The sequence below is a fragment of the Saimiri boliviensis genome, chromosome 7 (assembly GCF_048565385.1).
Source record: "Saimiri boliviensis isolate mSaiBol1 chromosome 7, mSaiBol1.pri, whole genome shotgun sequence".
Lineage (NCBI taxonomy): Eukaryota > Metazoa > Chordata > Mammalia > Primates > Cebidae > Saimiri > Saimiri boliviensis.
In genome coordinates, this window is record NC_133455.1 from 116,582,032 (window position 1) to 116,598,017 (window position 15,986).

The following is a 15,986-nucleotide window of genomic DNA, read 5'->3' on the forward strand; positions in this document are numbered from 1 at the left end:
CAAGCATTCACTTGGATGACATTAGCTGTATTTTGATCTCTGACTCTGGCACAGTAACCAACAAATTTAGGGGCAAATAATTTCAGGAGCAACGAATAAAACATTTCTTTGGCTGTGTTTGAGTCGCTGTGACTGCAGGAATCTTCAGCTCTGCAGAATTCTGTTTTTCCAGTGTTTTATTTCTAAACTTGAATAAAGCCAAGTTACGCCAGCATATTCTGGTTCATGAACTTCTGCCACCAGACAGGCTAGGTGGAGATAAGAGAATCAGGGGATCTTGTTCCTGTGAGAGGGACTTTTCTGACCCCTTGGTGGAGTATTGCCATGAACTACAAGTTCTACCCTCTCTGCTGCTGAACGTAGTGTTAATCATTCTCACAGTCCAGGTATGTTTCAATCTGGGCCTTGAGTTTACACATCTTCTTCCACAGCCACACAAGAGTACAAGGACCTCAATCAAATCCTGCCAAATTGTGGCTACCATGCATTGGTTTAGAAAGCAGGACAGGTTACAATCAATAGTTGGGCCACACAGATTTTCTTAATGATTTGGTGGATAAAATTGCTGACTCATTATTCAGACTGCAACCTCCCTTCAATGGTTACCCCAAGAACAGCAAATTGGGTTTTCAGAATTTTCCTCTGCCAACTGCACACGTCAAGCAGGCTCTGAGAGTCACTTTTTCCTTCCAATTCTTATGTTTTTCCTAGCTGCAAATCACTCTGTTTCTCTTCCTTTAACTTGCTGACTTCTCTTCACCCTCAAACAAAACAAAACACTCTGTTCCTTTTAGAGTATCCCCTATCTCAGCTAATGGGATAGAAACCCAGGTAAAATCATTTACCCAGGAATCCAAGGTAAAATCCTGGAAGTTATCTGAGACTAGTGGTTCTCAAACTTGAGCTTCCATCAGAACCAGCAGGGCTTGTTAACATATATACTGCTGAACTCATAACTAGTTCACAAGGTCTGGGATTGCCCCCAAATCTGCAATTCTAATATATTCCTAGGTGGTTGTGCTGCTGCTGCTCAAGCTATCACACTTTAAGAACCACTGTTCTGGAAACCTCTTCTCCCCTTTCTTCCTATACCACAAATAACTAATCGGGTTTCATTGATTTATGTCTCCACACTTAGTTTATCTTCTCCCTTCCACTGCTGTCCTAGGGCAGTCCTTTGCCATTCTTTCTTAAGCTCTTACAATCACCTGTAAGCCGCAACTCGCTACCTCCAGTCTTGCTCCTTCAACATACACAGCTAGTGAGACAATCTCTGTAAAACACAGGTTAGGCCCCATTTTTTCCATAATGACAATCCTTCAGTGGCTTTTATGCTACCAACAGAACAATGGTTAGCTTCTTCGGCATGGCAGGCAATGCCCCATGTGACCTGGCCCTGTCCACCTCTGCATTCTCATTTTGGAACTACCCCTGTGCTAACCAAGTGCTAGAAGTCCCCAGGCTGCAGCGTGCAGTTCTCATTCTCTTGGATGCTGCCATCTTGTCTATACCTGTCTTCCTGCCTGTACATCTATCAACTCAGCCTTCCACTGTCCAGGTACCCTTCCTTTATAACCCCCATGGTGACTGCAGTGACCTCACACAGGTCTCCCAGGGTCCCCTAGCACATCTCTACACTGTATTTGAGCACATTATAATAAATTTTCCTGTTTGCATGTCCTCTTGTGGCAGAAAATTTATGGAGTTTTATCTCTAGCACCTAGTTCAATGAATGCTTGCTGAACTGAATTTCCCCACCAAAATTCCTTCTCTCCTTCTGCCACTACTGGGCCTGGCTCTGCTTTTCCCCTATACATACTCCCCTCTTGATGTTGACAGAAAAGGTTAAAGATCTCAGAATGTCCAGTGATGGCTGAGATTCAATCCACCGGTAGCATTTCTTAGTTGCTCTGTGAAGTCTAGCTATATTTTCTCATACATCCTTAATAAAACAACAGCTCTACTTTGCACAAAATCAGCCTTTCTCTTCAAAGACTTTGGGGAACTTTACAGCTCTGGCTATGATATCCTAAGTGGAACCCTATGCGGTAAGGAGAGGCCAGAAAGAGATCAAAGTGGTGCGTTTAAAGGCCAAAACCCAAATCAAATACATTTCTTGTGCTGTGTTTATGAGTCACTGTGGTTACAGAAATCTTTAGCTCTGCAGAATCCTGTATTTCTAGTGTTTCATTTCTAAACTTGAATAAAGCCAGGCTAGGCTAGTGTGATGTTCCAGTTTCTGAGCTTCTGACCTCAGACAGGCTGGATAGAGGTAACAGAAATCAGGCACAGTCCTGAATGAGAAAATGTTTCATTTGCCTCCTCGTCCTTGGGTTCTTTTTGTTTTAGCTTTCTGAGTAGGAAATCACACACTCAGAGAAAGATACTTCTAACTTCTTAGCCATCTATATGGTGTTAATAGATGAAAATTTTGATGCTAAATATATGAATGGGAGAAATTGTTACGATTGGGTAGAGGCTAATGTAATATTTGAGATTAAAATTTTTAAGTAGGTAAAATGAATAAATTTTAGAAATTAATCAAACAACTGACAATATTTCACCAAAGTATTTTATGTGTTTAATATACACTGTGCACATTCTCCTACAGGCATATGCAAATGTATAAACTTAGCATATTAAACAGCAGACTAGGGGATGAGAAGCACTTTAGGTATATAAAATATTATTATTTTCATTATTATTATTGCAAACTTGAACACTCTTTACTGGAATCATTATTTGCTTGGGGAAATTTGCTGAGTTTGGTAATTTTCCACTGTCATTATGAATTTCTCTTTGTCAGGCAGCAGGGCCTCTGGAAGGGAGAAGAGTAAGTAATTCAGACAAAACTGGTAAGAAAACAATCCTATTTTCTATCAGTTTCTTTGGCCTGAATGCGGAAGCTTTTGGCCATGAATTGTCTGAACCACCTGTCCCACATTTCTGAGAAATAGTCACTGCTCTCTTCACTAGGTTGTCAGATGCTGGGAGAACAACAAATATCTCCAACAAATGGAGATAACCCAAGGATTCTTTCCAGCAAGAACTGTCTTGATCTATAGGCATCAGAGATAAGAGGAGGAGGCCCTGGGTTCTTTGTTCTAACAGGCTACTGAGGAGTCATTGTGGGTGCTGGCCTTGAAATGCTGATGGAAACTCAACTCAAGGTGTGACAGGGCAGCCTGTTTAACCAGCAGAGCAGAGGCTTTCTCCAGCACTCTTTCAGAAGGGCTGTTAGCTGGATCCTGGTGAGCACACTCAGCACCTCTGGCTGGGTAGAAGAAATGGGCAGAGGGATTCTGGGAAGGCAGCTAAACAGAGATCAGAGAAATGGAAGCTGAGTCTGTGGAAGGAGCCAGGGAAGAACTGCCAGGACCACAGTTGCCAGGAATTGATGACAAGGTATATTTGAGAACTGATTACATCCGTGTTGTTAGTGTCTCCCCTAAAGTCATCTCCACCTGAACCAGTGGATGTGACCTTTGCAGACATAATCACATTAAGACAAGGTGGATACTAAAAGCTATACAGCTGGTATCGTTTTAGGAATAGGGCAATTTGGACACAGAGACACAGACAGAAAGAGAGCATCACATGAAGACAGAGGCAGAAATTGGAGTGATCCAGCTTCCAGGGATAAATTCTGGAATGATTTTGTTATTCAGCAATAGATAGCTAATACATAGGGTGTGAAGCAGCAGCTATATCAGTTAGTATGTATGTCCCAGGGGAAAGGAGGGCTACTACGATCTGAGGGAGGAAATGGGTGTCCAAATGCAGGAGTGTGGCCCACTGTTTAGAAGCTGCATCTGCCTCCGCCTCTGTCGCCGCCGCCGCCGCAGCCGCCGCCGCCTCCTCCTCCTCCACCTCCTCCTCCTCCTCCTCCTCCTCCGCCTCCTCCTCCTCCTTCTTTCTTCCTTCTTCCTTCTTTTTCCTTCTTTCTTCTTCTCATGAATACAATGGTGTCAATTCCTATGCATCTTACAGTTCAAGCAAGGACTACCCAGTTGTGGCCTAACCTGTGTCTATGATTTAGTGAGGGTGATCTGCCCCAATATACAGAGATCCATAATTCTGACCTTTCAACTAAATGGAATTAATTTTAAAAGGAAAAAATTAAATACCAATAAAGTTAATAAAAAAATTTCAAATTAAGAAAGTAATACCCCTTTACTGAATGCATTATTTTTAATATTGCTTTGCTGAGGAGGCGGCGGCGGAGGCGGAGGAGGAGGAGGAGGAGGAGGAGGAGGAGGCGGAGGAGGCGGCGGCGGCGGCGACAGAGGCGGAGGCGGAGGTGGAGGAGGGGGAAAGAACATTTGTTTGGAGTAACAGTTACATCAAAAAAATCTGAGGCACCATAAATCACACTAGAACATTTAAGAAAGAATCTGTGACTTTTCACTGCTTTACCGCTTCCCTTAACCCTTTCTCTTTCCTTTCTGGATTCTAAATTAGGATGTATTTCAACAATTATCATAATAGCTATCACTTATACTCCCCTTGCATTGCCCTTATTTTTATACACATTCACCTCTTAAAACCATACAATAATCTTATGAAATGTATCTTGTTTTGGCCCCATTTTCCATGTAATAAAACAGTCACAGAGAAGCTGCATCTGCGTGAGTCTGTAATCAAAAATGAAGGTGGGCTGGGGCACTTTCTGCAAATCAGCATCGATGAGAAAGGGTGAGAGAAAATCTGCCATGGGAAATAAGGTTAGAGCTCAGTGAGGAGCCAGCTAAGACACGTGGTGAATTGCGCAGGTGCCTCCCAGTTCTTCCTCATTTGCAGAATGCACTGCATCGAGGCAGGATGCTCAGTGGCTTGGGAATGAGCTGAGCTGTGACTAGGAAGACCTCTCTGCAATCCCTGGAGAAAGCACTATTGACTTACCAGCCTCTGCAGTCCCTCAGTTAAAGCAGAAGCTTCAGAACATCAGGGGCAGCCAAAGGGGTTCTGGGCCACACCCAGAGAAATCAGTCTCATGCAAGATCACCCAGGGCTCACTTTACTCCAGAGGAAGAGTAGAGGAAGCATGGGCACATCTTTGCTCACCTTGCAGAAAGCACTGACCTGGATTCTGAGGTGTGGCCTTTATCCCAGGAGTATTTGTTTCCCAGAGGTGCTATAACAAAAGATCCCAAACTGGGAGGCTTAACACAGCACAAATTTACTCTCTCACAGTTCTGGAGGCCACAACTCTAAAGTCACAGAGTCAGCAGGGCTGACTTCAACAGTGCTAGGGAAGAATCCTTGCCTGCCTCTTTCAGCTTCTGTTGGTTGCATGCATCAAGCGCTCTCCTTCCCTGGAAGCTGGATCACTCCAATTTCTGCCTCTGTCTTCATGTGATGCTCTCTTTCTGTCTGTGTCTCTGTGTCCAAATTGCCCTATTCCTAAAACGATACCAGCTGTATAGCTTTTAGTATCCACCTTGTCTTAATGTGATTATGTCTGCAAAGGTCACATCCACTGGTTCAGGTGGAGATGACTTTAGGGGAGACACTAACAACACGGATGTAATCAGTTCTCAAATATACCTTGTCATCAATTCCTGGCAACTGTGGTCCTGGCAGTTCTTCCCTGGCTCCTTCCACAGACTCAGCTTCCATTTCTCTGATCTCTGTTTAGCTGCCTTCCCAGAATCCCTCTGCCCATTTCTTCTACCCAGCCAGAGGTGCTGAGCAGACAGTCAGCATAGCTCTGATCTAGAATTGAGGAGAACAAGGATATCTCTTTGGGCTCTGTTGCTATGGTGTGATTTTAACTTCCTGGGTAATCAGGTTTTCTGTCTATAAGATGGCCAGATATCCATGCTACATCTGTTATGTCTAAGCCGTATGCTGGTTTCACCCAGTCCCTGAGTTCCATGCCACCCGCATTATGAGAAAAACTGGCTATGTCAATCATTCAGTAATTGCTTCTTCTTTCCCTTTAACAGATTAATTTTGTTAACCTATTGCCTTTGTTTTAGATCTTCCCATCTTTCCTCCTGTTTAGCCAGATCCTGGTATGCAGAATACTGACCCTGGCATCACCACAACCTCCCTCATGAGAGACTAGGGCCTCTGGTCCAGCACGCCTCACCTCACAGAAAAGCATGGCCTTGGCATTGAGTGAGGATTCCAATGTCTGTCTATTCTTCCAAACCCTGGCTTATGGTCTCTCCTTTCCTTTCTGAAAGACTCTGAGCTCCTGGCTTCCCACTGGCCCTCTTAGCCATTCCCTGTCCTTTTCCACCAGCCCCCACTGCCACCCTCCTTACTCCTGAATATTCTGTCTCTGAGCAGAGCCTGCCAAGGCTGAACAGGCTTGAAGGAAGCTCAAACAGCACAGCCACGGATGGGGAGCGCGGGGCAGGGTGTGCAGCCCAGCCCGGCCTGTGCAGGCTCTGTGGCTGCACGGCTGAGATTCCTTGCCTGCAGCCTCTCTCAGCAAGCTCCTCTCCGTGAGAAGCAGCTGACAGTGTGCTGCCATTGGAGCGAGGTGTGAACCTGACCTCTGAATTCCAGCCCCGAAGCCTCCGAGAAGCCGAGAGAGCTATCGCCTGTTCCTTCGGGAGGTCACACACTGCTGGATTTCCAGCTTTATTTCTGGTGTCTGGTCATTCCAGGTGACACTAGGGTGGGAGGACATTACACAGCTGACAGTTCACCTCCTTAAGGACCAGCATCTCCACCCAGCACGAGCTCAAACGGCCAAGGTCAGACTGCAGAAGGGACAAGGAAAGAGAGCCAGGGGCCCGCCTGGACGGAGTAGTTACTCTCTAGTGAGGCAAGGAGGAGAGGGTTTTATTCACCTTCTGTGAAAAAAGAGAGGAAACATCCTAGAGGAAAAGAGAATGATTTGCTGAGTCATTTGCCTGAGGAGGAAGTAGAACTCAACAAGACACAAAAATGCATCCTTGCTCCACCTGTGGAGACCGTGTCCCCAACTGTACAACTGTGGGTCCCAGCACTGTGGTCTGGGAACACTTCGAGTGGTGGTGAGGCAGCCAGGAAGGACACACTGAGGGAGGTACAGGCTCCAGTGTGTTCTGAAGGGGATACCAAGACGTCACCAGTCCACATGACTGATGAGAGACTCAAAACCTACGTACAGGCAACAGGAGGTAGGGAAAGAGTCCAAACCTTCCCTCAGGATACAGGGCTTGTCCTGAAGACTCACTGGTGACCTCTGCACCAGGAGCCTAGGGACAGCCGAGGAGGCAACACGCTACTAGGGATGGGCCAGGCTGATGCACCTTCCAGCTGGGAGGTGCTGAAAGACACAGAGATGCCACTCGTTCCTCTCAGTTCTGCTTCCCCCGTGGTCCTTACCAGAGACTGTGTATATAGCACAGCCTGCAGCTTACTTGTCTATGTGTGATCTGCCTCCCCCAACTCTACAAGGGCAAGTTTTTTGATTCATTTTGTGTCAGTGCCTGGCATACAGCAACACTCAATAAATATCTTCAGAATGTATTAATAAATTATAATTTTTAATAATTTATTAAATTATAATTTAATAAATATAATTTTTATTTTTTTGACCTATAATTTTGAGACACTAGAAATCATCTTTCTGAGCAAAACCTAAGTAAGGATGCACGCCGTTTTATTTCTTTACAAACTCACTAGTATCTGGTGACGAGGACACAAAGCTGTTTAAAAAGAGAAATCCAGAAGAAAAGGAGAAAGCCAGAAATCCAGATTATAACTTCATTTCTCAGTGCCCAAAGTAAGTAACTAAATTCAGCCTTCACTCTGAAACTTGAAGAGTCATTTTGCTTCACAGAGCACCACTTCGAGAAGCAGGAGGCATCTGATATCACTGTCTCTGCTTCCAAGGATTTATAATGGAGAATTTCCTCTGTTAAACCATATTAGATAAGCTTGATCAACAGCATCGCTGGAATCCAATGATCCATAGTTCATTGGTTCTAGACACACATTTATTTTTTTCATATTTTACAACATCTAAAACCAGATTGTTTCTTACCAACATGGTCTATTAGAACCTCAGGAGGCTGGTAGCCCTGGTGACATTGTTATCATTCTTTGTTTTATGCAAAGTTCCTGTCAGCTGTTTGTATCACTGCTACTTCAGCTGTTTATTTGTTACTCTTTGTGCTAACAAGGTTGAGTCTAAATGCTCTTTAAAATATCTTCACAAAGAGTACATTGTGATTTGGTTTTGAAACATAAAGTTATTGTGGATACCCAGAAAGGTACAAAGACAGTGGGACAGAAAATTGATAATATTGAAGTAAATGTTTGCTATTGGAAAAGTAACCACAGTTTTTAGATTTTTCTTGTAAAGCAACAACCAAGCGCTTTACAAGACACAGGAAGGAAGATGCCTAATAGTAGATGAAGCTTTGTTATGTCTGCTCATTGATAAGTGTGCAAAAAGAAAGAAAAAAAATACGCAATAAACAACAAAGAACCATCTTCAAAATTTGCAGAAGGATTTCAACAGTGTAGGAGAAAATCCTAGAAGAAAAGTGTTAGAGAAATTCTGGCCCCCAGGGCTCCTGACGGTGCAGAAGCTGAGGCTGGGTGGAAAAACACAGATGTTGATAACTGAGTTGAAAACAAGTCAAAAAAGTCCAATTATCAATTTGTAGCACTTTTAGAAACTCCTTAACTAAATTACTAGCCTTACATTTTCTTTTTAATGTATGCAGATGAGTAATATGAAGAAGTTATGTTTAAATAAGCTAAAAGGGGACGTTTTAAAAGTCTTTTTAAAATTTACTGTGATAATGCATGTCATAATTTAATGGCAGCATTTTTCCTGGTCCATGAAATATGATATATGTCTTAAAATTTATAGTATGCTAGATTTGATGCAATATGGTACATCATATTTTGTACTCTCATCACACCTATTTTTGCTCACTTATTTCTTCAATAAAGTGTTTAAATTCTTAAACAATACCCACAGTCGTGGTTTATGCATTTATATTTCACAAACACAATTAATAGCTTGGGGAAATTAGCACAGAGCTGTGGTCAACTGCCTCAATACTAAGTTTGGACATTTCTATGGCTGTGAAATTGCCTTGTATGTGGAGTTAATGATGAAATCCTAGGATTTTTAACTCCTGAGTGAATGAACCATAACATTTCAATGGCAAAAAACAAGCCCCAAAAAACTATACCTCCTGCCTACAAGAGAGAATTGCTGCACATTTCAAACATCAAAGGAATAGTTCCAGTATAAATTGCTCCATTCTACAGCATGTAAGCACTGAATTCCTAGCTACTTAACAGAACCAACCAAATTTCTTCCTCTCAAAACGAGCATTTACTAGAAAACATGTCCAATGTCAGCTGGGATAATCCTATTTGATCCATCACTATGTACTTTACCTGGCACAGTGCCTGGCACTTAACAGTCAATAGTATTTTTGAATAAATGAATGAAAATCTCCCCTGCCCCAGCAACAGGAGATTATGTACTAATCCTCTTTTCCTAGAGAGACAGTGTGGGATAGTGAAAAAAGCATAAATTTTGGAAGAAGACAGATGCTTCCTGGCCACTGGTTGGTAGTAATAGAGTGTACTCACTGAGTTGGTGGGAAGGGGAATAGATGTAATACCCATAGATTGATGAGTATGAGGGATGGATATACAGAATGTGCTAACAAATCATAAATATTATTACTATTATAAACTGTGACAAGTACACTTGTAGAAAAACAATCTTGGCAAAATGTACTTATCGTCACAGACTAAGACTAGATCCATCCACCAGAGAGGATGGTGGTCTTTACATATAGTGAGGCATAGTTTGGTTCTCATTGGCCCAGGGACTGGGAAGATGGAGCTTGTAGGGCTCAAAGTTAAGGCAGCTAGAAGAAGACAGTCACATACTTAGCGGCATAACTGAAGATAGAGATAATTCTTAAGACCTATGCTGTCTAATATGGTAGCCTCTAGCAATTTGTGCCTATTAAATTAAAATTAAAATTGTATATTCAGTTCCTCAGCCAAACTAGCCATATTTCAAGTGCTCGTACCCACACGTGGTAGTGACCATCATATTGGGCGACGCAGCTATAGAACATTTTCATCATTGCAGACGTATCTATTGGGCAGCATTGCTTTACAAGCTCGTTACACCTGGTAATTGATACAGAGCATTCATAACATTGTTTGTGGATTTTCCCAATTCCATCATCTCTGGTGAAGTAGTTCTAGCCTCCAAATGACACTATTTGGCAGTAAGAGGCAGTGCAATGTGGTGGAAAGAGCACTACCGGGGACAGAAGATCTGGGTTTTAGTTCTGGCTCTAATGTGAACAATAATCTGGGCAATTTGCATATGCCCAAGTCACCTTATTTCTTCATTACTCAGTTCCCTCATCTTTATATGCATGAATTAAGCTAGATATCTAAGTCACTGACAGCTCTTATGCTTGGTGACTTCAATATACAACTGCTGGCTCCATGCTATCTGTCCTTTTGCAGCTCTGCCTGCACAGCTCCAACATTGCAAAGGAAGGCAGTCATGGCAAAGCATGAACAACCTGAATTGGAAAAATCAATATTGTTAAAATATCCATACTACCCAAACAGTCTACAGATCCAATGCAATCCCCATCAAAATACCAATGACATTCTTCACTGAAATAGAAAAAAAAAATCGTAAGATTTACATAGAACCACAAAAGATGCAGAATAGCCAAAGCTATCTTAAGCAAAAAGATCAAAACTGGAAGAATCACATTACCTGACTCCAAATTATACTACAGAACTATAGTAACCAAAACAGCAAGGTACTAGCATAAAAATAGACATATAGACCAATGGAACAGAATAGAGAACCCAGAAACAAATCCACACACGTACAGTGAACTCGTTTTTGACAAAGGTGCCAAAAACATACACTGGGAAAAGGACAATCTCTTCAATACATGATGTTGAGAAAACTGGAAATCCAAATGCATAAAAAATGAAACTAGACCCCTATCTTTTGCCATATACAAGCATCAAATTAAAATGGATTAAAGACTTAAATGTAAGATGTCAAACTATGAAACTACTACAAGAAAATATTGGTGAAAATCTCCAGGACATTGGTCTGGGCAAAGATTTCTTGAGCAATACCCCGCAAGCACAGGCAACCAGAGTAAACATGGACAAATGGGATCACACCATGTTAAAAAAACTTCTGCACAGAGAAGAATACAATCAAGAAAGTGAAGAGACAACCCACAGAGTGGAACAAAATATTTGCAAACTACCCTTCTGACAAGGGATTGAGTAGAATACATGAGGGGCTCAAACAACTATATATGAAAAATCTGATAATCCGATCAAAAAATTGGCAAAAGATTAACTAGACATTTCTCAAAAGACACACAAATGGCAAACAAGCATACGAAAAGGTGCTCAATATCACTGATCATCAGAGAAATGCAAATCAAAACTATGACAAGATATTTAACTAATCTAGGTTGACTCTAAGAACTTTAGGGCTGACATTTTACCTGGTCTTTCCATTTTTTACAAATTTCTTCAAGAATCTCACCCCAGTTAAAATGGCTTATATCCAAAAGACAGGCAATAACAAATGATGGTAAGGATGTAAAGAAAACGGAACCCTTATACGGTGTTGGTGGAAACGTAAACTAGTTCAACTGCTGGGTACCAGCCCCAACCCCATATGTGGGTGCCCTTAGTTCCGGTAGTGACAAGGGATTGAGAAAAGGAAATAAAGACAGAGCCTCAAGAGTAGAATTTACAGCATGGGTCCATGGGACCAGCACAAGTCTCAGACCCCCACTGGCCCTGAGCTCCACTCCAAACGCTTTTATTATGTGTATAATCTCATTGATCTTATGGGCATGAAAGGGGTAGTTAAGAAGGGGGGGTGGACTTGAGAGCCTTCTAAGACATGCTAAACTAGTGCATTGAGCATTTAACAGCACTTGAAATCCTGCTAAGACATGCTAAACTAGTACTCTAAGTTTATCACTGATTAAACTTACAGTACTGGTTTAACATGTCTTAGTAGGATGTTATCAAGGTGTGGCTGCATCAGAAGTATAGCGGATGGTGGGGGACAGGGAGGAGTCTGACCACATGACCACACCCAACGCATCAAGGGCCCTTTATCTCCTGAGCATTGAGGACATAGGGCGATTAAAATCACTCCCTATTCCCAGAACCTAGGCAGAGCCTGAGGTGTTCCATGATCTCTGCCCTGCAAGGCTTTTCTCCTCCTTGCCAGCTCCCATCTGCAAAGACCCTCCCAGATCTTGTGAGCAGAGGTCTCCTCCCTTCTCAGAGATCTTTGCATAAGCCCTCTTTAGGAGCCCCTCATGCAGTCCCCATGTTGAGAAGGCATTCCTAGGACCCGAGCAGTATTCCTGCTCTGCAACCACCCCAAGGTGTTCCCCGGTGTTACCATGCTCTCAGATGGTCTTACGCCTCTTGTTGCTGCTTGCTTTCTAATTAACTGCACCAATAATATAGTTTAGTTTGGTGTATAAACTTCAGTGTACTCTGAGCCAAGGAAGCTTATAATTATTTAGCTAGAATTAACAGAGGTCTCCTCCTGGCCATCTTGACCCACATACAACCACTATGAAGAACAGTTTGGAAGTTCCTCAGAAAACTAAAAGTAGAGTTACCATATGATCTAGCAATCCCACTGCTGGGTATACAGTTGTTGTGTACCTAAGTTTGTTGCAGCACTGTTTACAATAGCTAAGATTTAGAAGCAAGCTAAGGGTCCCTCAACAGATGAATGGATAAAGAAAATGTGATACATATACACAGTGGAGTACTATTCAGGCATAAAAAAGAATGAGATCCAGTCATTTGCAACAACATGGATGGAATTAAAGATCCTTATGTTAAGTAATAAGCCAAGTGCAGAAAGACAAACATCACATGTTCTCACATATTTGTGGGTTATGAAAATCAAATAAATTGAACTCATGAACACAGAAAGTAGGATGGTTTCCAGAGGCTGGAAAGGGTAGTGAAGGCATTGGGGCAAAGGGGGAGTTGGGGATGGTTAATGGGCACAAAAAAAAAAAAAAAAGAAAGAAAGAATAAGACCTACTATTTGATTGCACAATAGAGTGACTATAGTCAATAATAACTTAATTGTATATTTAAAAATGACGTAAAGAATATAATTGGATTGTTTGTAACTGAAAGAATAAATGCTTGAGGGTATGAATACTTCATTCTTCACAATGTGCTTATTTCATATGGCATGCCTGTATTAAAACATCTCATGTACCCCATATTCTTATGTACCCACAAGAGTTTTTAATTTTTTTTTAAAGTATCAAAAACAAGCAGTGACCTTGTTCTATCATGATGTACTCTTGAAAGCTCAGAAATCTCTACCATCAGCCTCTCCTGGGTAATCCCATGTATTTCTCACATATCTCCCTTGGTACTAATTTCACTGTACTTAATTATCACTCTGTAGATTATGAGTCTCTTTAAGGTGGACACCTGGTTTTTTCACCATGACTTCTCACCTAGTATAGAGGAAAAACTCAAAATATTTGTGAATGTCTAAATAAAGATGGACCAATACTTGACCTGCTTGTGTGCCTTCATGAATAAAGTATCCTGCAATGGATACCAGAGGTTAAACAACTTGCTTAAAGCAGGTAGAGGATCTGGAATCCAGGACCAAGTTAAGCTGACCTCAAAGCCCATCTTCTCTTCATTCTTTCAGACTGCTTTGTTAAAATTTCTGTGCTATTGTGATTTTAATTTTCTGTTTTCTTTCTGGTGATTGACTCTAAGAACTTTAGCCTGACATTTTGTCTGATCTTTCTGTTTCCTTGAATCCCTTAGACTCATAGCTTGCCGAACTCAGACCATCATGTTCTACATTCATATTCCAGATGTCTTTTAAACCCCAAGTCCAACCTGATCCCCAAAATAACTACTGAGACAAAACCACTTAAAATCTATGGCTTTAGTAAAAATATAATCATTGTTCCCTGTGCCTTGGTATAAATGCATTTCTCCTTCTTCTTGCCATTTCCAAAGTTTATAGTCAGCCAAAGGCCTTCGGCTTACAAAAGAAATGCATCTACTTTTTTTCCCCTAAGAGATGAGAGAATGAGCAGCTCTAGGAAATGAAAAGTTTAAGGGCATAGACAGCAGGAGAAAGGCTCTGACCCACTGCTACCTTATTCTCTATGACTTTCCCATTTCTGGGATCCTTTTTAGACATTTGAGTTTGTGTAACGTGTCTGCTTTCAGCACACCTGAAATCTAGGTGCATCTTAATACTCCACTGCTCATATACCTGCCACGGTGTGGGACAAATTTTCTAAATTCTTTCCTAAAATCAGTAGCAACAGGGTCTGACTACTTTAAGAGAAATACTTCTTAGGGGAAAAGAACTATAAACAGAAAATGGTACTTCGTGAATTAATATAAATTTGTTAATTTCTGTAATTGTGAGAAATGTTTTTTTGTTTCAACTCATATCTAAATACACACGGGCTGCATTGGCATGGCCTCAGGGCACCTCAGTTTCATGAGGTTTGTTTGGGCCAGATGGTAAAAATAATCAAACTCAAGGCTATTCAGATTGGCACAGCTTCCATACCAGGTGGGCCCCTCATGCTTCTCAGCCTGTCTGCACCATCTCAGCAACATGCTTCTTTTTGACTCCACCACTGGTGTACCTGCCATATTCAATCAATAGCCACAAAGATTCCATCTTAACAGCACTAACCTCACAAATGTCTTCCTCACAGGCACACTTTTCCCATCTACAGCTCTCTAGTCGTGCTTGTGATGTGATCTCCCTGTGCCATTAGACTGAAGAATTGCCCCAGCTGATCATTTCAGCCATTCCCCTTCAGCATCACTGATTGTTTTAAGCTAGACTTTCACTTTTCGTCTCTTCTCTCTCCATTTTCCTGTCTCTTCCCTCTAACAAGTGCCATCAATGCCCAGTGCTATCTTTCCTTGAAACACATTCTTCAGTACTGAAGGTCACTCTGAAATCAAAGTTTCATTCCTGCTTCAAAGACCCTTTGGGAATCTTTAAATCTGTTTCTTCTTTATTGAATAAGAGTTTTCTCTAGTTTTTATTTTCAGAGTAGAGATGCCTAAACTACTACGTGCATAAAATCTATTCAGACCTTCCTGGGAACCAGGATCTCTTTGATGCCGTATCCAGGAGCAGTCTTGCAGAATATCCCCTGAAAGGAGGAAGTTAACCAGAAAAATCCATGTTCACTCTACAGGTGGCATTTCTCGTCACTTACTGAACTATGATCATATGGGATTTAAAATAGAACTTCATAGCCCTCTTCTAGGATTAATATTGAATTCATAAATTATTTACTGAGCAATTATACACCTTGGTACTGCAGGGAACTACGAGAATAAATAATACTGCTGTTTACCTTAAGAGGGCTTATAGTCTAATAGGAGAGACAAAATATATACAGAAATAACTGCATTATGTAATAGAAAGTAGTAAGTACTATCAATAAGACAGAATTTGCTAAGGGATCCCAGAAGAATGGGAGTGCCTGTCCACTTATAGGAGTCATGAAAGTGTCACCTTTCGAACCTGTGTTTTAAAATGTCTGGATTTCAACATGATGTAATCAGGGCAAAGACGCACCAGACAAAGATAACATCCCAAGCCAAGACCTGATCATGTGAGGGTCACTGTGAGCCTTCACACTGGGCTGGAACATACCTGTAGTGAGAAAGTGGAAAGAGGATATTGAAGGCAGAGCTCACAGTTTCTTGAAAGCCAGAAATCTGGGTTTTCTATTTCCGGGTAATGATGAACTAACTACTGACGGCTTTTGATCAGGGGATAATCTGGTCTATGATTTAAGATTACCCTGGCAAGAATGTGTAAAGAGAATTAGAGGAGAAAGAGACTGGGTGTATTGGTTAGATTAAACCAAATAACAAAACAAAACTCAAATCTCAGTGGCTTAAACAAGCATAGTTTACTTCTCATTCCCATACACATC